The following is a 23,112-nucleotide window of genomic DNA, read 5'->3' on the forward strand; positions in this document are numbered from 1 at the left end:
CTTCTAGTGACCAGTCAGTATGAGGGATTGTGAGAGCGATGACACCAAATTTAACACATCTGCTCCCCATTCACACCTGAGACCTTGTAACACTCATGAGTCACATGACACCGGGGAGGGAAAATGGCTAATTGGGCCCAATTTGGACATTTTCACTTAGGTTTGTACTCACTTTTGTTGCCAGCGGTTTAGACATTAATGGCTGTGTGTTGTTATTTTGAGGGGGCAGCAAATTTACACTGTTATACAAGCTGTACACTCACTACTTTACATTGTAGCAAAGTGTCATTTCTTCAGTGTTGTCACATGAAAATATATACTCAAATATTTACAAAAATGTGAGGGGTGGACTCACTTTTGTGATATACTGTATATGGTACACACAACACGGGAGCTTGTTTGTGGTAGTCACAATAAACATGGGATCTATTATCCATGATCAAATCTGTTTACCCAACATTTGCACAGACATAAGAAGAACCGCAAGGCTGCTCTGGAGCTACTGATGAGGCTGAAGGATAACCGGGACCTTCAGAAGTTCCTACAGGATTCCCAGGAGGTCTGCTGCCCAACATGTCTTTCCCGGACCCAGATTAAGCCTACTCCTGAACTAAAAAGCACTTTCAATAGAGATTCTCCATTGAAAGTGCTTATTATTCCAGGAATATGCTTAATCTGGACGTGAGAAATCGTTCATACAGTCTAACATTGGTATAAGTCCCGATACTATGAATGCATACATTGACACGCTATGTATTAAATATAAAACAGTGCATGTAAGTATAGTGACAGACTGCTTTCACAGTCTAACGCAGTCAAATACAATGACCTACCTACCTCTGTGTGTGTGTGTGTGTGTGTGCAGCTGTCCCTGTGGATCAATGAGAAGATGCTCACGGCCCAGGACATGTCGTACGACGAGGCCAGGAACCTCCACAGCAAATGGCTCAAGCATCAGGCCTTCATGGCCGAGCTGCAGTCCAACAAGGAGTGGCTGGACAAAATTGAGAAGGTTAGCAAAACCAAAATAAGATTCACTCTGTCTTGATGATTTTGCATTGGGTATTAGATGAATGAACACAAGTTAATAACAAGTGCCTCCAATTACATGACATTAGCGTGATCAGTTATCTAGACTTTTAAGTAGTCTTAAGTATATGTTGTCATTAAAATTACATTATTTTAAGAATAAAATACATATTTCATAAGTCCTTCTTTTGAGGGCCTAGTTTTAGCCTTATACAGCGGCCTGAAACTCATAGTTTACAGGCCACATCAGACCTGCAAGCCACATTATGCTGGCTTGCAAAGTGATGTGTAACTCCTATTGGAGTGGGGATATCCAACATTTTGAATTTTTATTCACCCGCAACCTGCATTCAGAATGACTTCCAAGGTTGGGAAGACTAAGGTATGAGACTACCTTAAACATCTAGAATTGAACAAAAATTTCAGTAACAGGTACAATAAGTCCAAGTAACAGATTTTAATAGTTTAAAAAATGTATGTTATTTATTTCTGAGTAGCATACGATTAATTAATCAATGTACATGCAAAAAAATTGATATTGAAACAAACAATTTTTAAAAATCGACCTGCAGTAGAGCATGCTGGGAAATATGATAATGATAACTGTGGGTTTTTTCAACTCTGGTTATTAACACCAACAGTGGGGTTATTTTACACCACTGAGTGTTAATTTAACTCTTTACAGTGTCAACACTAAAAATGTTACACTGAAAAATAAACACTGGCCAATTTTCTGTGTGCTATGAAAGGGACACATCTGCAGGCTTCATTACATTTCTAGAACCTTTTAGAATTCTGAAGAACCATAGATGCCACATCAAGAACCCCACACTTACTGTCACAATTTCCTTTAGCATTACTTTATGTAAAATATTCAACTCACTTCTTATTAGGTACACCACCCCATTCACGAAAATGGATAGCTTGTATAGCAAAAATAGCTTGTTAATGAGAGAGGTCAAAGGAGAATGGCCAGAATCGTGCAAGCTAACAGTTGGGGCACAAACAGACAAATAACGACGCAGTACAACAGTGGTGTGCAGAACGGCATCTCGGGAACTCACAACTCGTTGATCCTTGTCACGGATGGGCTACTGCAGCAGACGACCACACCGGGTTCCACTCCTATCAGCTAAAAACAAGGCTAAGTGGCTCCAGTGGGCACGAGATGACCAACACTGTACAATTGAGGAGTGGAAGAACATCGCTTGGAATATAACAGCGAGTTCAGTTCGCTTGAGTGGCCTGCGCAGTCCCCAGACCCCAACCCAATAGAGTACCTTTGGGATGAGACGGAACGGGCTGTTCGCAGCATGAATGTACCGCCGTCCAATCTGCAGCAACTGCGTGATGTCAGCATGGACCCAACATCCCTGTGGAATGTTTCCGACACCTTATTGAATGCCCTGAAGAATTCAGGCTGTTCAGGAGGCAAAGGGGGATCCAACTCGGTACTAGATGGGTGTACCTAATAAACTGTATATTGAGTGTATGTACCCACTATAGCTCCCCAACTGATTATGACTACCCTATACTCACTAACTGCCATATTATACCCACTCCAAAACTCATGGGGTTACCCCACCACAACTAACTGACTGTACCTGCCCACCGCACTAAATGTGTTTCACGACCATAAAATGTGTTTCAACAACTGTAGAAACACAAAGATTATCCATGAACTTGACCTTTTCTATTTTATACTGTGTATTTTGTTACCGTAAGGCATGGCAGCACCACATCACTAGGTCAAATTCCTGGTACTTGTAAAAGTACTTGGGAAATAAAGGTGATTCTAAGTCTTTCCTCTCCAGGATGGGATGCAGCTGGTGTTAGAGAAGCCTGAGACAGAGTCGGTGGTCAAGGAGAAGCTCTCAGCCCTCCAGAAGATGTGGGAAGTGTTGGAGTCTACCACCCAGACCAAAGCCCAGTGCCTGTTTGACGCCAACAAGACTGAGCTGTTCACGCAGAGTTGTGCTGACTTGGACAAGTGGCTGGGTGGCCTGGAGGGACAGATTCAATCTGATGACTATGGCAAAGACCTGACCAGCGTCAATATCCTGCTCAAAAAGCAGCAGGTACTGTACATGGTGGAGCATGCGTCGTTGTAATCAAATTGATAAATCATGTTGGCGTTAATAAAATAATAATGCAACATATTAATACTAATAATAATTAGTATGGCATCAATTGGTCTGATCTGAAAATCTTGGATAAGAAACCATGGATGTTGACTTAGTGGCCTGGGCCCCGCCAGGAAAATCATCTAGGGGAAACATAGTGTTCAAAATGTTCTCCTCCCTCTCCCTGGTGGCCCCTAGATATTGGAGAGCCAGGTGGAGGTCCGTCAGAGGGAGGTGGTGGAGCTGCAGAGCCAGGCACTGGTCCTCAGCCAGGAAGGGAATGTCACAGAGGAGGTGGATTGCCAGAGACAGATGGTGGAGCACAAGTTCAAAGAGCTGCTCGACCCGCTGAGGAAGAGAAAGAACTTCCTGGTGGCCTCCCGTGAGATCCACCAGTTCAACCGCGACGTGGAGGATGAGATAGTGAGTTGATAGTTGATTGAGCTGCTTCCTGGGGGTGTACTGTGTGTGTTTGTTTGTTTGTGGGTTTTTTTGGTTTCCCGATAGTAAAACAAGGAAAATTCAGACAAGTGGAGACCTTTTGGTTTTCAGGGGAAATGTAAAGAGAGCCTGTGACGCAACTTTGGGACGTTAACAAGGCGACACTCCATCTTAACTCCTCCACATTTACTGGATTGGTTGAACGGTACAGAAGGGAATCTCCCTCAACATTTGTCTTTGTTCTCGTCAAGACCAGTATGTAGGGCATCTAGTTTAAGGCATTTATTTTAAGTTAGGTTAGGGAAAATAGGATTTTGAATGGGAATCAATTGTTTGGTCTCCACAAGGATAGTAAAACAAGCGTTTGTGTGTGCGTGTGCATGCACATGTTCCACTGAGGCTTTATTTGTTCTGGTATTTTCATTCAATGCACTTAATAATCTATTTGGCTTGTCCATTTTAGCTTTGGGTCAAAGAGAGGATGCCAATTGCAATCTCCACAGAGCATGGTCACAACCTACAGACCGTTCAACTGCTTATCAAGAAAAATCAGGTATGTGTATTTTTCTCATGTACTGAACATGTCTGTCACGCCCTGACCATAGCTTTTTTAAATTCTCTATTTTGGTTAGGTTGGGGTGTCACTAGGATGGGTAATCTAGGTTGTTCATTTCTATGTTGGCCTGGTATGGTTCGCAATCAGAGGCAGCTGTTTATTGTTGTCTCTGATTGGGGATAATATTTAGGCAGCCATTTCCCCACTGTGTTTTGGTGGGATCTTGTTTATGTGTAGTTGCCTGTGAGCACTTCATTGACCTCACATTTAGTTTGTTCTTTAATAAATATGTGGAACCCATATCACGCTGCGCTTTGGTCTGAATGTTATTACGACGATCGTGACAACGTCACTTTACAAGGAAGTCACACTTAGGCCCAAAATAAGCACCATTCTATTGTTGTGAATACGTTTATGCACTTATTTATAAGCAAAATTATAATTGTTAGTGTCCGTGTTTAGGGCTGTGTTGTTCATGAAATTTTGTCAGTCAGTGATTGTCAAGCAAATAACTGCTGTTCTCACTGGTAATTGCCTGGTAATTAGCATAAACACGTTTAGCATCTCCTGGCTTCCAGGCATAACCTACAAGCCACTGATGCAGACCTTTGGAACATCTACATTTTAAAACGTCTAATAAATCAATTTAATATAAATCCATTATGTATTTTAGACATGTCTAAAGAAACATGATGTAAAGAAAATGTAGTATATTTCAGAAGAACAGAATAGCATACTCTGTTGTCCTTATGTTAGGCCCTGATATGGCTATGCCATATGGCTGTGGGCTACACTAGTTAATTTAGCAGACAGGATTTACCGTAATTGCTGGACTATTAAGCGCACCTGAATATAAACCGCACCCACTGAATTATTAAAAAATATGTATTTTGTACATAAATAAGCCGCACATGTCTATAAGCCGTAGGTGCCTACCGGTACATTGAAACAAATGAACTTTACACAGCCTTTAAATGAAACACGGCTTGTAACAAAAATAAATAGGCTTTAACGAAACACGGCTTGTAACAAAAATTAAAACAGTAGCCTACCAAGAAAGTCATTGGTCACTATCTTCCTCCTCCTCCTCCTGTGCACTGAAACCACTGAAGTCATCTCCTTCGGTGTCGGAGTTGAATAGCCTCAGAATTGCTTCATCTGATGTTGGATCATTTTCATTGTCGCTCTCGTCACTTTCACCCGGAGGCAAATACCCCGCTGAGCTCATGCTGCCCCTTCAACACGCAGCAATCCAACCTTTCGAAACCCGTTGATGATAGTGGATTTTTTGACAATGCTCCACGCTGTCAGGACCCACTGGCAGACTTGACCATAAGATGCTCTTCGCCTGCGGCCCGTTTTAGTGAAGGATTTCTCCCCACTTGTCATCCAAGCCTCTCACTGAACAAGGAGCGCCACCTTAAATGCACGATTTACACTGATGTCGAGTGGCTGCAAATACTTTGGGCCATCTGCTTTTCTTCCCTCTGAAAGCTTTTGTTGTCTTTCTGCACTGAGTCAGTTCCTCACGCTGCTGTTTCCAACGTCTTATCATCGACTCATTAAGGCCAAGCTCCCATGCAGCAGCTCTATTTCCTTTTCCAACAGCCAGATTTATCGCCTTCAACTTGAAAGCTGCATCATATGCATTTCTCCGTGTCTTTGCCATGATGAGGGTGACAAAATTACTACCGTAATCAGAATGATGGGAAGTTTGAGCGCGCTCGATTTACGTCACATTATGTGACGGTGCTCAGTTTTTTGGCGGCATGAATCCTATTCCTACCAAGATATTTAAGCAAATATATTGAATGATATCCTACATAACAAAGAGTATCACTGTCTTATTGAGTTTTAATTGAGATATAGGGTAGATAGATTGGTCTCTTCTCCAGGGGTGTACAGTACAGAAATAGGGCTCCTGCCCTTTGAGCCGTTCAGGCATAGCTTACTTATTTACTTGAAGTGTATCTACTGTATTGTGCTCTTGGTTTTGTGTATCTAGTATTTTAATGTATTGCTGACATTACAAAATTAATTTCCATGGAAATGTGCAATAAAAGTATTGTGTCCCCTTCTCAGACCTTGCAGAAGGAGATCCAGGGACACCAGCCCCGCTTCGATGACATTTTCGAGCGGAGCGAGAGCCTGCTGATGGAGGACAGCCTTGCCGTGGAGGCCATCCGCCAGCACCTGGCCGACCTGCAACTGCTGTGGGGTCTGATGATTGAGGAGACAGAGAAGCGTCACGCCCGACTGGAGCAGTCCCACAACGCCCAGAAGTACTACTTTGATGCCGCCGAGGCAGAGGCCTGGATGAGCGAGCAGGAGTTGTACATGATGTCTGAGGACAAAGCCAAGGTACTAGGGTGTTATTGACAGTGTTTTGGTGCTGTACAAATATATATTTTTTTTGTGTGTGTGTGTGTGTGTGTGTGTGTGTGTGTGTGTGTATTGATAATGTTGCTACTAACTTAGAATTCCCAAAGCGCTAAAAACAAGTGTATTTCCCTCTTAGGATGAGCAGAGCTCTGTAGCCATGCTGAAGAAGCACCAGATTGTGGAACAATCGGTGGAGGACTACGCTGAGACAGTCCATCAGCTCTCCAAGACCAGCAGAGGCCTGACAGCTGCAGGACATACAGAGAGGTCAGTGAGAGAGCCCAGAGTGAAGCCATTGAAGTAGAATGTCACTTATTATTGCCACCCGTCAAGGAACGTTGACTTGAATATGAATGTCCGATCTAGAAAAAGTATTTCTATGAGTGGAGTATTCAGTAGACCAGAGTGTGGTGTGTATGCATATTTTTGTTTCATCTGAAACCTAACAGACCTGATTTCACGAAACGAAAGCCTTGATTGCAGACCATGACTAGTTTATTAGTTTGATCAGGGGTGTTAGTATTGGGCTGGAACATGAACATGAAGAATATGTTTTTTTGCAAAAACAAAAAAGATTACTCTTGTTAAACCCATCCACTGATCATTGAAGTCTTGATTTCTGTTTGTGTGGGCAGTGAGAGGATAGGAATGCGTCAGTCTCAGGTGGACAAGCTCTATGCCGGCATGAAGGACCTGTCTGAGGAGAGGCGGGGCAAACTGGATGAGAGGTTCCGCCTGTTCCAGCTCAACCGCGAGGTCGACGACTTGGAGCAGTGGATTGCCGAGCGGGAGGTGGTGGCCGGATCTCACGAGCTGGGACAAGACTACGAGCATGTCACTGTAAGCTACGTCACCTGACTTCAAACCCTACCCTTTCACTCCTGGTGCTGTCAGGGAGGAAAACACAGTCTGTATTCCAGACCATCTGCAAAGCAGCACATTGCACAATGTATGATTGTATTAAAGTACCAATAATTGAATGCTGCATTGCAGTTGGGTATCATATTGATATGGTTGACACTTATCAAGGTGTTGTGTGCTTTGTGTGTGACTGCTTTGCAAACAGTCTGTAACACGGCCATAGACTGATTTCAGTACTGCCCATTTGATACCACCATTACCTTTTAGTAGGTAAGACAGGGAAGTACAATGTATATTTGTGTTAAAGGTCCTCATTCTCTTATCTATCCATCCACAGATGCTCCAGGAGCGCTTCCGGGAGTTTTCCCGTGACACAGGCAACATCGGCCAGGAGCGTGTGGATGCCGTCAACCGCCTGTCCGACGAGCTGATTAATGCGGGCCACGCAGATGCCGCCACGGTGGCTGAGTGGAAGGACGGCCTCAACGAGGCCTGGGCTGACCTGCTGGAGCTCATCGACACGCGCACACAGATCCTGGCCGCCTCTTACGAGCTACACAAGTTCTACCACGACGCCAAGGAGATCCTGGGCCGCATCCAGGACAAACACAAGAAGCTTCCCGAGGAGGTGGGACGTGACCAGAACACGGTGGAGACATTGCAGCGGATGCACACCACCTTCGAGCACGACATCCAGGCCCTGGGAACACAGGTAGATAATATCTCCCTGTAGCTCACTTCACCAGATCACTGCACTGCGGAAAATGAAATCTCATGTTATTATTAGTGGTGGGCACCAATATCGATCATTCAATGTAATATTGATATTGATAACCTACACTATTATGCAAAAGAGGAAACATGACTGTTCTTGCAGACACAAAACCCTCTCACAGGCTCTCAACTTAGCATACAGTGCATTTGGAAAGTATTCAGACCCCTTGGCTTTTTCCACATTTGTTACGTTTCAGCCTTATTCTAAAATGGATTAAGTAGTTTTTTCCCCTCATCAGTCTACACACAATGCCCCATAATGACAAAGCAAAAACAGGGTTTTAGAAAATAGAAATATGACGTTTATATAAGAATTCAGACCCTTGACTCAGTCCTTTGTTGAAGTATCTTTGGCAGCGATTACAGCCTCGAGTCTTCTTGGGTATGACGCTGCAGGCTAGGCACACCTGTATTTAGGGGGTTTCTCCAATTCTTCTCTGCAAATCCTCTCAAGCTGTCAGGTTGGATGGGGAGCATTACTGCACAGCTATTTTCAGGTCTCTCCAGAGATGTTCAGGTTCAAGTCCGGGCTCTGGCTGGACCACTCAAAGGACATTTAGAGACGTGTCCCGAAGTCACTCCTGCGTTGTCTTAGTTGTGTGCTTAGGGTTATTGTCCTGTTGGAAGGTGAACCTTCGCCCAGTCTGAACTCTCTGGAACAGGTTTTCATCAAGGATATCTCTGTACTTTGCTCCGTTCAGCGTTCCCTTGATCCTGACTAGTCTCCCAGTCCCTGCCACTGAAAAACATCCCCACAGCATGATGCTGCCACCACCATGCTTCACTGTAGGGATGGTGCCAGGTTTCCTCCAGACGTGACACTTGGCATTCAGGCAAAAGAGTTCAATCTTATTTTCATCAGATCAGAGAATATTGTTTCTCATGTTCTGGGAGTCTTTAGGTGCCTTTTGGCAAACTCCAAACGGGCTGTCATGTTCCTTTTACTGAGGAGTGACTTCCGTCTGGCCACTCTACCATAAAGGCGTGAGATGGTTGTCCTTCTGGAATCTCTCCTATCTCCATAGAGGAACTCTGGAGCTCTGTCAGAGTGACCATCGAGTTCTTGGTCACCTCCCTGACCAAGGCTCTTCTCCCCCGATTGCTCAGTTTGGCCGGGCGGCCAGCTCTAGGAAGAGTCTTGGTGGTTATAAACTTTTCCATTTAAGAATAATGGAGGCCACTGTGTTCAATGCTACAGACATGTTTTGGTACCCTTCCCCAGATCTGTGCCTCGAGACAATCCTGTCTTGGAGCTCTAAGAAAAATTTGTTTGATCTCATGGCTTGGTTTTTGCTCTGACATGCACTGTCAACTGTGGGACCTTATAAAGACAGTTGTGTGCCTTTCCAAATCATGTCCCATCAATTGAATTTACCACAGGTAGATTCCAATCAAGTTATAGAAACATTTCAAGGATGATCAATGGAAACAGGGTGCACCTGAGCTCAATTTTGAGTCTCATAGAAAAGGGTCTGAATACTTATGTAAATAAAGTGTTTCTGCTTTTTGTTTTTAATAAATTTGCAAGCATTTCTAGAAACCTGTTTTTGCTTTGTCATTATCAGGTATTGTGTGTAGATTGATGAGGTAAATGTATTGAATCCATTTTAGAATAAGGCTGTAACGAAATTTGGAAAAAGTCAAGGGGTCTGAATTAGAGGTTGGCCGATTAATCGGAATGACCGATTAATTAGGGCCGATTTCAAGTTTTCATTACAATCGAAAATCGGTATTTTTGGGCACCGCCAATTTGTAGATTTTTTAAATAAAAAAAAATATATATTAATTTTTTTATACCTTTTTTTTAACTAGGCAAGTCAGTTAGTCAGTGGGTTAACTGCCTCGTTCAGGGGCAGAATGACATATTTTCACCTTGTCAGCTCGGGGGATCCAATCTTGCAACCTTACAGTTAACTAGTAACTAGGTTGCAATAACGACCTGCCTCTCTCTCGTTGTGGAGACTGCCTGTTACGCGAATGCAGTAAGGCCAAGGTAAGTTGCTAGCTAGCATTAAACTTATCTTATAAAAAACAATCAATCATAATCAATCATATCATCAACACATGGTTGATGATATTACTAGATATTATCTAGCGTGTCCTATAACCTATAATCTGACTGAGCATACAAGTATCTAAGTATATGACTGAGCGGTGGTAGGCAGAAGCAGGCGCGTAAACATTCATTCAAACAGCACTTTCGAGCGTTTTGCCAGCAGCTCTTCGTTGTGCGTCAAGCATTGCGCTGTTTATGACTTCAAGCCTATCAACTCCCGAGATGAGGCTTGTGTAACCGAAGTGAAATGGCTAGCTAGTTAGTGCTCGCTAATAGCGTTTCAAACTTCACTCGCTCTGAGCCTTGGGGTGGTTGTTTCCCTTGCTGTGCATGGGTAACGCTGCTTCGATGTGTTGCTGGTATATATTTATATATATATATATAAATATATATTTATATTTATATATACCAGCCCAGAGAGGTGCGAGGAGAGGGATGGAAGCTATACTGTTACACTGGCAATACTAAAGTGCCTATAAGAACATCCAATAGTCAAAGGTTAATGAAATACAAATGGTATAGAGGGAAATAGTTCTATAATTCCTACAATAAATAACTACAACCTAAAACTTCTTACCTGGGAATATTGAAGACTCATGTTAATAAAAGGAACCACCAGCTTTCATATGTTCTCATGTTCTGAGCAAGGAACTGAAACGTTAGCTTTCTTACATAGCACATATTGCACTTTTACTTTCTTCTTCAATACTTTGTTTTTGCATTATTTAAACCAAATTGAACATGTTTCATTATTTACTTGAGGATAAATAGATTTTATTGATGTATTATATTAAGTTAAAATATGTGTTCATTCAGTATTGTTGTAATTGTCATTATTACAAATACATTTTTTTAAATAAATCGGACGATTAATCGGTATCGGCTTCTTTGGTCCTCCAATAATCGGTATCGGTATCAGCGTTGAAAAATCATAATCGGTCGACCTCTAGTCTGAATGCTTTCAGAATGCGCTGTACTTAACTGCCTGCTGATGGGTCACCAACTGGCTTCCCATTGTATTCAAACTGGCCCCCAGATGGCAATCCCAATAGGCAATAAGAAAGCAGTTGTCTGAGCTTCACAAAGCCATGGAAATGAACAGAAAATGAAACAATCACACAATGTTATTCATAAAACCGCTATGGTATCGTTTTTTTTTTTTTTTTACCAATATCAATATAGATTTTCCATATCGGTGCACATCACTAGTAATTATTAACCTGTTAATTACATATAGCCTGTCATTTCATGTAAATACCAGGCAGCAAAAGGTAGTATAATTGTAGAATAAAATGCATTAAAGCGACATGTGTTTGGACCTTCAGGTGAGGCAGCTGCAGGAGGATGCCGTCCGCCTCCAGTCAGCCTACGCCGGCGACAAGGCAGACGACATCCAGCGGAGGGAGAGCGAGGTGCTGGAGGCCTGGAATACCCTGCTGGAGTCCTGCGATGTCCGCAGAGGCCACCTCCTGGACACGGGCGACAAATTTCACTTCTTCAGCATGGTGCGCGATCTCATGCTGTGGATGGAGGACGTCATCCGTCTCATCGAAGCCCAGGAGAATCCAAGGTAAATTATTATTGTACTTAGCTAGGTGGGGGTCAGTTCCATTTCAATTCAGTCAATTCAGGAGGTAAACTGAAATTCATATTCCAATCTTAGGTTTGTATACGGATATCCTGATGTGTGTGTATGCTCCTGTGTGTGTGTGTGTGTGTGTGTGTGTGTGTGTGTGTGCGTGCGCCTGTCTGTGTGTGCCTGTCTGTGTGTGTGCGCGCCTGTCTGCGTGCATGCATATTTTTCTTTCTCTGCACAGGGACGTGTCCTCTGTGGAGTTGTTGATGAACAACCACCAGGGTATCAAGGCTGAGATCGACGCCCGCAATGACAGCTTCACCGCCTGCATTGAGTTGGGCAAGTCTCTGCTAGCCAGAAAGCACTATGCATCAGAGGAGGTACGTTCCATTGCCAAACCAATGCTATGCTACTGCAGGGCAGCCCATGAGCCATTTGAGGACCACTGCTCTTTCTCAATTAAATGGTCCATTTGGGTAATTTAATTTGACAGCCCTATGTTACTGGGTCGTTTCACCACTTTGGTGCCTTTTGAGATGTGTAACTTGGTGAAAATAAATGTTTGATTTCACCTAATTTTAACATTTTGTCATAAAGAGTACATGTTCAACTTAATTTAAAAAAACATATTTTTACATCTCAAGAGGTTAAATGAAAAAAACTACAACAGTAAGTGTCTATTAACTGCCAAATAAAGTAACAGTGTTGACCAGAACAGGGTTGACTATTTCGTCTTAAATCAGCGATAAATCCCTTGTGACGGGGGAAATCGAAGCTTGTTATATGCAACAGGGAGGTGCAATTGAATGCAAGTTTCATAAAAAATATTTAACATGGTTGACATGTTATGGTCGACCCACTCAGATTCCCACCACAAAACACCAGAAAATGCCCAAAAAGAGTAGATCCATCTCACCTGCTTTTTACAGTATGATTTAGATGTTCAATGTTTCTTTTGATTTGTATTTTTTTAAGGAATAGTTTCGCCATATTAAAACGAGAGTTCAGTTCACATAACAGGGTTGACCTTCAAATGAGGGACAGGTTGTTGTTGTTTTTTTACCTTTAAAAGGAATCACTAATCATATTAAATAAATAATCATCTTCAGAAATGGCTTTGTCAATAACACAAATAACTGGGGATTTACAATGATGGTGAAAACCTGGAGAAATGTTGGAGTGAAGTGGGTTCCTGGAAGTCACAGAGGGTGCAATGAGGGACGTCAAAGTTTTTGAATCTTCGCACTTTAGCATGTCTTTATTGATATAAAAATCAGATTTATTAAAGGGCACCATTTCTTAAAATATCAAAGCAAAGACACTAATTTTGTGGAATGACCATACTGCATCGTAGCCTCTTCAGGTTTTAGTGTATTGCATTGTTTGTATGTGATGATACCCAATGTTAAAATATAATAATTTGCTGCTCTGTCCTCTGTTTAGATCAAAGATAAATTACTACAGCTAATGGACAAGAGGAAAGACATGATTGACAAGTGGGAGGACCGACGGGAGTGGTTAAGACTGAGTAAGGATTTTTGTTCATACTTTCCCACATGCTATTGGATGGAATCTTGTCACTAGTTGGGCATATCCCGCCCTATTGGGCACCAAACTGATTCAATGAACGTTGTTTCAATGTAATTTGTCAATGTATTATGACATGCAATTAATTATATGTATTAACCCTAGATGACTGACAGGGCACTGTTTTGAAGCCACCAAGCAGCCATTTTGGTACTCTTCCTCCCTCCATTTCAAAAAATATTTTTGAAGCTATATAAATCAAAATTTGTATTTGGACAAGTGTATTCTATTACAGACACCTTATGCTTACTTAAAAAATATATTTTCTGAACTGAACATGAAAAAAATTAATATATATATATATATAAATATATGACTTAAAAACATTTTTGGTGTAGAGTACTAATGTTACTGTCCCCATAACAAAGACATACTTAAATACATGTAATTTTGTCCTAGAATTGGCTTCAAAGCCTCACATTCGCCATTACGTAGCAAAACCAATCCAGGGTTTATACACATCATTGCATGGAATCTATGTATAAAATACCTAGTGGCCGGGGAATTTAATGTGGGGAAACTTAAATCAGTTTTACCTCATTTCTATCAGCATGTTAAATGTGCAACCAGAGGGGGAAAAATTCTAGACCACGTTTACTCCACACACGTTTACAAAGTTCTCCCTCGCCCTCCATTTGGCAAATCTGACCATAATGCTGTCCTCCTGATTCCTGCTTACAAGCAAAAATGAAAGCAAAAAGCACCAGTGACTAGGTCTATAAAAACGTGGTTAGATGAAGCAGATGTTTTCCCTGTTGACTTTCTTCACTTTGCTCTGCATGGTCTAGTTTTGGAAGTTCACCAGTTTGGGAGGGATGCAGGGGTGGCAGAGGCGTGGCTGCTGGGACAGGAACCATACCTGTTTGGCCCGGAGTTGGGGCAGAGCGTGGACGAAGTGGAGAAACTGATCAAGAGGCACGAGGCTTTTGAGAAGTCGGCCGCTACTTGGGAGGAGCGCTTCTCAGCACTGGAGAGGTTGACTACGGTGAGTGTTTTGACAGTTTGCAATTTTTCTGTGACATGTCATGAATGTTTATGATAAAATGATTCTTAGACATTAGTCTTACTCATAGACAGTTACTTTTTCAGTTCTATTCCAGTGGGCATTTGTAATGTTCATAAAACATTCTTTAGTGAACAGCTATCTTGTGCTAGTCAATTATTTAAGTTCACATACTAACATTGACACCTAGTGTTAACTGCATGTCATTACAGTATTTACCCAATATTTCATGAAAAATTTGATAGTAGTAATATAATATAAGTTCAAAGAATTCAACATAATTGGTAATAATTGGTACAATGTTTTGCATGTTCCAATGAATCCCAAAGAAACTACAATGTAATCATTAGGTAATTAAATTTGCTACCATTTTTCACGTCTTTAAGTCCCAGGTAAATAGCCAACTTTAAAATTGAAGTGTGACCCATCACTTTTTGAAGGTGGCATTGCCAAATTTACTCAGATGAAGGTGGTAAAATGAGACTGAGGTTCCGTTGTGTCTTGTTCTTCCAGTTGGAGTTATTGGAAGTGAGAAGACAGCAAGAGGAAGAAGAGAGAATGCGAAAACCCCCTTCGCCGGAGCCTTTACCGGCGCAGGACTCACCACGGCAGAGGTAAGTGTAGCGGGCTGTTACTTATCTTGTTTATTGTTTATCTTTACAACAGGAGTATAGCTTACCTGGCTGGCACGAAAATGAACAAAGGGAAAAGCGTCCTCCGTTCGTTATTTAAGTGCATAGATGACTTGTATTTTTTCCCACTGCCTCTGTTTCGAGACAGGTGCATGATAATGGTAATTTCTATATTAAATAAAAATCGCACATATATTATTTAGTACAGTTGAAGTCGGAAGTTTACATACACCTTAGCCAAATACATTTAAACTCAGTTTTTCACAATTCCTGACATTTAATCCTAGTAGAAATTCCCTGTCTTAGGTCAGTTAGGATCACCACTTTATTTTAAGAATGTGAAATGTCAGAATAATAGAAGAGAGAATTCAGCTTTTAGTTATTTCATCACATTCCCAGTGGGTCAGTTTACATACACTCAATTAGTATTTGGTAGCATTGCCTTTAAATTGTTTGTAGGCCTCCTTGCTCTCACACGCTTTTTCAGTTCTGCCCACAAATTCTCAAAAGGATTGAGGTCAGGGCTTTGTGATGGCCACTCCAATACCTTGATTTTGTTGTCCTTAACACTATTTCAGGCTAGGGTCTATTTTTCTCCACTTCCTGTCTGACTGACGTGCACAAAGTAAACTGCCTGTTACTCAGGCCCAGAAGCCAGGATATGCATATAATTGGTACCAGTGGATATAAAACACTTTGAATTTTGTAGAAATGTTATAATAATGTATGAGACTATAACACAATAAATATGGGAGGAGAAAATCCAAAGAAAAACCAACCAGATTATTATGATGATTTTTTAGAGAGCTCATGCTCTTACAATGGAAAGTATATGGGCATATCCAAATTCAGCTCCCAGATTGCAATTACTATGGCTTCCACTAGATGTCAACAGTCTTTGTTCAAGGTTTCAGGCTTGTTTCTTCCCAAACAAGGAAGAAGTACGAGTTTTAGTACTGGGACTCAGAGTTGGAAATCAGTCTGTGCATGCGCGACGAAGAGGACGCGCATCTGCTAATATCGTTTTCCTATTGAACATACTTCTTTCCGTATGAAATATTATAGTTTAATTACATTTTAAGGTACCTGAGAATGTATTTTGACTTGTTTTAACAAAGTTTAGCGGTAGATTTTTGGATTCCTTTCTCTGCTTGTTGAACGAGTGGATTACTCAAATCGATGGTGCCAACTAAACAGACTTTTTGGGATATAAAGAAGGATTTTATCTAACAAAACGACACTACATTTTGTAGCTGGGACCATTTGGATTGCAAATCAGAGGAAGATTTCATATTTAATCGCTATTTGTGATTTTATGAAGCCTGTGCCGGTGGAACAATATGTTGATGTGGGGCGCCATCCTCAAACAATCACATGGCATGCTTTCGCTGTAAAGCCTATTGTAAATCTGACAGTACAGTTAGATTACAAGAACTTAAGCTTTTAACCGATATAAGATACTGGTATGTACCTAAATGTTTAATATCCATAATTCTTATGATTATTTAATTGAATTGCGCGCCCTCCAATTTCACCGGAAGCCCGCTAGCGGGACAACCCTATTTTGCCACAACTTTGGAAGTATGCTTGGGGTCATTGTCTATTTGGAAGACACATTTGCGACCAAGCTTTAATTTCCTGACTGATTGTTGCTTCAATATATCCACATCATTTTCCTCCGTCATGATGCCATCTATTTTGTGAAGTGCACCAGTCCCTCCTGTAGCAAAGCACCCCCACAACATGATGCTGCCACCCCCGTGCTTCACGGTTAGGATGGTGTTATTCGGATTGCAAGCCTCCCTCTTTTCCCTTCAAACATAACGATGGTCATTATGATCAAACTGTTCTATTTTTGTTACATCAGACCAGAAGAACATTTCTCCAAAAAGTACAATCTTTGTCCCCATGTGCAGTTGCAAACCGTACTCTATAGATACTTTTGTACCTGTTTCTTCCAGCATCTTCACAAGGTCCTTTGCTGTTGATTTGTACATTTCGCACCCAAGTACGTTCATCTCTAGGAGGCAGAACGCGTCTCCTCCTGAGCGGTATGATGGCTGTGTGGTCCCATGGTGTTTATACTTGCATACTATTGTTTGTACAGATGAACGTGGTACCTTCAGGCATTTGGAAATTGCTCCCAAGGATGAACCAGACTTGTTGAGGTCTACAATTTTTTCATCTGGGGTCATGGCTGATTTCTTTTGATTTTCACATGATGTAAAGCAAAGAGGCACTGAGTTTGAAGGTAGGCCTGGAAATACATCCACAGGTACATCTCCAATTTGTTATATTTTTATTTCACCTTTATTTAACCAGGTAGGCTAGTTGAGAAAAGTTCTAATTTACAACTGCGACATGGCCAAGATAAAGCAAAGCAGTTCGACATATACAACAACACAGAGTTACACATGGAATAAACAAACATACAGTCAATAATACAGTAGGGAAAAAAAGAAGTGTATATATACAGTGTGTGCAAATGAGGTAAGATAAGGGAGGTAAGGGCAATAAAATAGGCCATAGTGGCGAGGTAATTACAATATAGCAATTAAAACACTGGAGTGGTAGATGTGCAGAAGATGAATGTGCAAGAGATAGAGATACTGGGGTGCAAAGGAGCTAAATAAATAAATACAGTATGGGGATGAGTAGTTGGATGGTGTCCTATATAATTATAGCTGGGCTATGTACAGGTGAAATGATCTGTGAGCTGCTCTGACAGCTGGTGCTTGAAGTTATTGAGGGAGATATGAGTCTCCAGCTTCAGTGATGTTTGCAGTTTGTTCCAGTCATTGGCAGCAGAACTGGAAGGAAAGGCGGCCAAAGGAAGAATTGGCTTTGGGGGTGACCAGTGAAATATACCTGCTGGAGCGGGTGGGTGCTGCTATGGTGACCAGTGAATTGAGATAAGGCGGAGCTTTACCTAGCAAAGACTTGTAGATGACCTGGAGCCAGTGGGTTTGGCGACGAGTATGAAGCGAGGGCCAGCCAACGAGAGCATACATGTCGCAGTGGTGGGTAGTATATGGGGCTTTGGTGACAAAATGGATGGCACTGTGATAGACTGCATCTAATTTGTTGAGTAGAGTGTTGGAGGCTATTTTGAAAATGACATCGCCGAAGTCGAGGATCGGTAGGATAGTCAGTTTTACGAGGGTATGTTTGGCAGCATGAGTGAAGGATGCTTTGTTGCGAAATAGGAAGCCGATTCTAGATTTAATTTTGTATTGGAGATGCTTAATGTGGCTCTGGAAAGAGAGTTTACAGTCTAATCAGACACCTAGGTATTTGTTGTTGTCCACATATTCTAGGTCAGAACCGTCCAGAGTAGTGATGCTGGATGGGCGGGCAGGTGCTGGCAGTGATCGGTTGAAGAGCATGCATTTAGTTTTACTAGCATTTAAGAGCAGTTGGAGGCCACGGAAGGAGAGTTGTATGGCATTGAAGCTCGTCTGGAGGTTAGTTAGCACAGTGTCCAAAGAAGGGCCAGAGGTATACAGAATGGTGTCAGCTGCGTAGAGGTGGATCAGAGAATCACCAGCAGCAAGAGCAAGATCATTGATGTATACAGAGAAGAGAGTCGGCCCAAGATTTGAATTGACAATTGACTCAAATTATGTCAATTAGCCTGACGGAAGCTTCTAAAGCCATGACATAATTTTCTGTAATTTTCCGAGTTGTTTAAAGGCACAGTCATCTTAGTGTATGTAAACTTCTGACCCCGTGGAATTGTGATACAGTGAATTATAAGTGAAATAATCTGTCTGTAAACAATTGTTGGAAAAATTACTTGTGTCCTGCGCAAAGTAGATGTCCTAACCGACTTTCCAAAACTATACTTAACACAAATTTTGTGGAGTGATTGAAAAACAAGTTTAAATGTCTCCAACCTAAGTGTATGTAAACTTCCGACTTCAACTGTATATGTAAAGATAAGATTCAATTAAGAATAGTCTGATGGGTGACAATATTAGCCTGTCACTTGTGAATGATATATTATCACTTGTGAATCATGCCCAGCATAAGAAACTGCATTTTTTTTCTAATCGTAGTCACACACCTTATGTAGCCTAGCCCATATGCCTATATGTTTTGATAAGGTTAGTATCACAATTAAAGTGGCCAAATAACTTCTTTAAAATTAAACACGTTAATCTGCTTTACAAGGCGTTAACAGCCTAACTGGCATGCATAAACAGCGTGTGAGTTTCAAGTTTGGGGTAGATAATTTCACCATAAAAATGCACCATTTTAATCATGTTTTTTTTATTATGGTGTTTTCCCGCTAATGGAACATTCGCGCTTATAGCCTACTGCCATGTGTACATTGCTGTGCTTATAATGTGAAGAAATAGCCTAATAGTTTATTAACATTTTAAGCTAAATGTTCTGATCTGTTGCGTCAGCCAAATTGCGTAAAATAATGTTTTGATGCTAGTGGTTGTTTTAATTTGCAATCTATTGCATCCCACAACTGTCCCAGACTATGTTTGGAATATTTATTTCTCGCACAGAATAGAATATGTCGACATTTGTACTATGCGGATAGTAGATTGACAAAGGCTAGTGCTTTTGCTGCTCGTTAGGCCTACTCATCTTGTTGGCTAATGGAAAGTAAATGTGGACAGTTCTTCCAATATCTTAAATTATGCACCTCAGAATTGGATTAGGATGCGTCCCCAATGTGTCTGTCTTCACTTGTGAGAAAGACCTGAGAAAGACCTGATCATGTGATGGAGAGCCATGTGAGTGATAGGTGTTTAGGAGCGCGCAGCACTCCGGGAGATGGGCACAACGCAGCACTCAGGGAGAAGGGCACAATGCGGCACTCAGGGAGAAGGGCACAATGCGGCACTCAGGGAGAAGGGCACAATGCGGCACTCAGGGAGAAGGGCACAATGCGGCACTCAGGAGAAGGGCACAATGGGGGAGAAGGGCACAATGCGGCACTCAGGGAGAAGGGCACAATGCGGCACTCAGGGAGAAGGGCACAATGCGGCACTCAGGGAGAAGGGCACAATGCGGCACTCAGGGAGAAGGGCACAATGCGGCACTCAGGGAGAAGGGCACAATGCGGCACTCAGGGAGAAGGGCACAATGCGGCACTCAGGGAGAAGGGCACAATGCGGCACTCAGGGAGAAGGGCACAATGCGGCACTCAGGGAGAAGGGCACAATGCGGCACTCAGGGAGAAGGGCACAATGCGGCACTCAGGGAGAAGGGCACAATGCGGCACTCAGGGAGAAGGGCACAATGCGGCACTCAGGGAGAAGGGCACAATGCGGCACTCAGGGAGAAGGGCACAATGCGGCACTCAGGGAGAAGGGCACAATGCGGCACTCAGGGAGAAGGGCACAATGCGGCACTCAGGGAGAAGGGCACAATGCGGCACTCAGGGAGAAGGGCACAATGCGGCACTCAGGGAGAAGGGCACAATGCGGCACTCAGGGAGAAGGGCACAATGCGGCACTCAGGGAGAAGGGCACAATGCGGCACTCAGGGAGAAGCGGCACTCAGGGAGAAGGGCACAATGCGGCACTCAGGGAGAAGGGCACAATGCGGCACTCAGGGAGAAGGGCACAATGCGGCACTCAGGGAGAAGGGCACAATGCGGCACTCAGGGAGAAGGGCACAATGCGGCACTCAGGGAGAAGGGCACAATGCGGCACTCAGGGAGAAGGGCACAATGCGGCACTCAGGGAGAAGGGCACAATGCGGCACTCAGGGAGAAGGGCACAATGCGGCACTCAGGGAGAAGGGCACAATGCGGCACTCAGGAGAAGGGCACAATGCGGCACTCAGGGAGAAGGGCACAATGCGGCACTCAGGGAGAAGGGCACAATGCGGCACTCAGGGAGAAGGGCACAATGCGGCACTCAGGGAGAAGGGCACAATGCGGCACTCAGGGAGAAGGGCACAACGCGGCACTCAGGGAGAAGGGCACAACGCGGCACTCAGGGAGAAGGGCACAACGCGGCACTCAGGGAGAAGGGCACAACGCGGCACTCAGGGAGAAGGGCACAACGCGGCACTCCGGCCACTGGCCACAAAAGACATGGATTTTTTTAGAGTGCATTACAGCCACGAATGGGATGCCACAGTGAAATTGAGGCATTATCAAGTGCTTGTCAAATTGTGAATGAAAGACTAATGAAGTGTTTACAGCCTGTGCAACAAAAAAAACAAAGCAGAGCTCATGCTACTGTTTTCAAATCATCATTGGAGTCGCATCATGCAGCCTTACAATGTATTAAACATCAAAACATATAGCCCCAACGTTTCTAGAACAACTAAAGTTCCATTAATAACTCTAAATGAAGCATATAGGAGTACCTATTTCTTTGCTAATCGCTCAATACAGAATAGTCAAATGTGCGCACTCCCTCAAATCGTTTGGAAATAATATTTCAATTTTATTCAGCTTTGTTCAATTGTGTTCTTCATACTATAAAATAATATACAATAATGTCACAGAATTCTAAACAAATCTTGTCTGTTAAATGAACTAGTGTAGCCCACAGCCATTTGGCATAGCCAGATCAGGACCTAACATAAGGACATATCAGAGTATGTTCTTCTGAAATAGACTACATTTTCTTCGTATCAAGCTTCTTTAGACCTGTCTACAATAAATCATGGATTTATTGTGAAGGTGTAGGCTATATTACATGGATTTATTATACTTTTTAAAATGTAGATGTTCTGAAGGTCTGCATTGTTAGCTTGTAGACAATATGTGAAACCCAGGAGATGAATGGTCAATTACCGTGAGACCAGTTATTTCCTTGACAATCACTGGCTGACGAAATGTTGTAACTGCCACCGCCCTAGTAGCGGTGTTGGTAAAAGAAACAGACAAGGGTGTGTTTCCCAAAGCCATCATAGCTAATGTAGTATGCTACTTATCTCAAAGACCCAGACTCATTCCACTCCCAGACTCATTCCAATCGTAGAATAACAAAGTGCTTCCTTTGACGTATTTCAGTGTTTCCCAAACTCTGTCATGGGGACCCCAGGGGGTTAACGTTTAGGTTTTTGCCCTAGCACCACACAGTTGATTGAAATAATCAACTCATCATTAAGATTAGATTTATTTGAATAATCTTTGTAGTGCTAGGGCAAAGAACCAACATGTGCACTCATCAAACAATTGTGACTCTTTCAAGTAAATTAAGTTAGCGATGAAAATCACCACAGGCAAGTTGTTAGGTAGCTCATGGACACTTACTCATCTTCATTGACTCGCTTCCTGATTATCCCTTTCTACTTTATATTCTCCACAGTGGAGTAGAGAACGGACTGCAGAACGGACTGCCCTCAGACCAGGATTCTCCACAGGTAAGACACTGCTCCAAAGTTTACCACCAAAAATATGCCAACTTTTAGAGTCAATAGACTAGGGCCTTACTTCTCAGAGCATTACATTGTTAAATCTCACCTAAGGTGCATTGTTTGCATCTGAGGCGTTTCCCAGAAAACATAATTGCATTAAAGAATATGAATGAATATTGAATATATGAATATTAATGTATGAAATATAAATTAAATTATTTTGGTGTGAAGGCCCATCCATGCCTCTTCAAAATATAATAATAATTAATGTTGGTGCATGACCCCACTGGTGTCAAGGCCACCTCTTATGTAGGTTAATCTGCATTTTGTCCTGCGCTACACTGTCATTCCAGTACTTCTTCAATCACTACTAACGACAAACTAAGACCCAAGTATATGTAGAACAATGAAGCAGCAATTCCTGCTTGTGCATGCCTGTCACATATTTCTAAAACTAAAAGCATTGTATTTGGGACAAATCATTCACTAAACCCTAAACCTCAACCAAAGCTTGTAATAAATAATGTGGAAATTTGAGTTGACTAAATGTGGAAAGTTGAGTTGACTAAACTGCTTGGAGTAACCTTGGATTGTAAACTGTCATTGTCAAAACATATTGATACAACAGTAGCTAAAATGGGGAGAAGTCTGTCCATAGTAAAGCGTTGCTGCTCAACCTTCTTAACAGCACTATCAACAAGGCAGATCCTACTGGCCCTAGTTTTGTCGCACCTGGACTACTGTTCAGCCGTGT

The 23,112-nt window shown here is 42.3% G+C and overlaps 1 pseudogene; it reads left to right on the plus strand.

Moving 5' to 3' along the window:
* The window catches only part of LOC115103938 (spectrin beta chain, non-erythrocytic 1-like), a 115,652-nt pseudogene that overhangs the window by 86,897 nt on the left and 5,643 nt on the right, over positions 1 to 23,112 (plus strand).

Source organism: Oncorhynchus nerka, linkage group LG21, assembly GCF_034236695.1.
Source record: "Oncorhynchus nerka isolate Pitt River linkage group LG21, Oner_Uvic_2.0, whole genome shotgun sequence".
NCBI lineage: Eukaryota > Metazoa > Chordata > Actinopteri > Salmoniformes > Salmonidae > Oncorhynchus > Oncorhynchus nerka.